Here is a 1,780-nt window from a genome sequence, read left to right as displayed (position 1 = left end):
GGTTCGGTCTTGGGTCCTCTGCTGTTCTTAATATAAAGGGCTATTACAAATGATTGAAGCGATTTCATAAATTCACTGTAGCTCCATTCATTGACATATGGTCACGACACACTACAGATACGAAGAAAAACTCATAAAGTTTTGTTTGGCTGAAGCCGCACTTCAGGTTTCTGCCGCTAGAGCGCTCGAGAGCGCAGTGAGACAAAATGGCGACAGGAGCCGAGAAAGCGTATGTCTTGCTTGAAATGCACTCACATCAGTCAGTCATAACAGTGCACTGACACTTCAGGACGAAGTTCAACAAAGATCCACCAACTGCTAACTCCATTTGGCGATGGTATGCGCAGTTTAAAGCTTCTGGATGCCTCTGTAAGGGGAAATCAACGGGTCGGCCTGCAGTGAGCGAAGAAACGGTTGAACGCATACGGGCAAGTTTCACGCGTAGCCCGCGGAAGTCGACAAATAAAGCAAGCAGGGAGCTAAATGTACCACAGCCGACGGTTTGGGAAATCTTACGGAAAAGGCTAAAGCAGAAGCCTTACCATTTACAATTGCTACAAGCCCTGACACCCGATGACAAAGTCAAATGCTTTGAATTTTCGGCGCGGTTGCAACAGCTCATGGAAGAGGATGCTTTCAGTGCGAAACTTGTTTTCAGTGATGAAGCAACATTTTTTCTTAATGGTGAAGTGAACAGACACAATGTGCGAATCTGGGTGGTAGAGAATCTTCACGCATTCATGCAGCAAATTCGCAATTCACCAAAAGTTAACGTGTTTTGTGCAATCTCACAGTTTAAAGTTTACAGCCCCTTTTTCTTCTGTGAAAAAAACATTACAGGACACTGTATCTGGACATGCTGGAAAATTGGCTCATGCCACAACTGGAGACTGACAGCGCTGACTTCATCTTTCAACAGGACAGTGCTCCACCGCACTTCCATCATGATGTTCGGCATTTCTTAAACAGGAAATTGGAAAACCGATGGATCGGTCGTGGTGGAGATCATGGTCAGCAATTCATGTCATGGCCTCCACGCTCTCCCTACTTAACCCCATGCGATTTCTTTCTGTGGGGTTATGTGAAAGATTCAGTGTTTAAACCTCCTCTGCCAAGAAATTTGCCAGAACTGCGAGCTCGCATCAACGATGTTTTCGAACTCATTGATGGGGACATGCTGCACCAAGTGTAGGAGGAATTTTATTATCGGCTTGATGTCATCCGAATCACTAAAGGGGCACATATCGAACATTTGTGAATGTCTAAAAAAACTTTTTGAGTTTTTGTATGTGTGTACAAAGCATTGTGAAAATATCTCAAATAATAAAGTTATTGTAGAGCTGTGAAATCGCTTCAATCATTTGTAATAACCCTGTATATTAATGACTTGCCATTCTATATTCACGAAGATGCAAAGCTGGTACTTTTTGCCGATGATACAAGTATAGCTATCACACCCAACAGACAAGAATTAACTGGTGAAATTGTAAATGATGTTTTTCAGAAAATCATTAAGTGGTTCTCTGCAAATGGGCTCTCATTAAACTTTGACAAAACACAGTATATAGAGTTGCACACAGTAAATGGAATGACACCATTAATAAATATAGACTTTGATCAAAAATCGGTAGCTAAGGCAGAATATTCAAAATTTCTAGGTGTATGCATTGATGAGGGGTTGAACTGGAAAAAACACACTGAGGAGCTGCTGAAAAGTTTGAGTTCAGCTACTTATGCTATTAGGGTCATTGCAAATTTTGGTGATATACATCTGAGTAAA

Source organism: Schistocerca piceifrons, chromosome 1, assembly GCF_021461385.2.
Source record: "Schistocerca piceifrons isolate TAMUIC-IGC-003096 chromosome 1, iqSchPice1.1, whole genome shotgun sequence".
In the NCBI taxonomy this organism is placed as follows: domain Eukaryota; kingdom Metazoa; phylum Arthropoda; class Insecta; order Orthoptera; family Acrididae; genus Schistocerca; species Schistocerca piceifrons.
Note: the sequence above shows the minus strand (reverse complement) of the source record.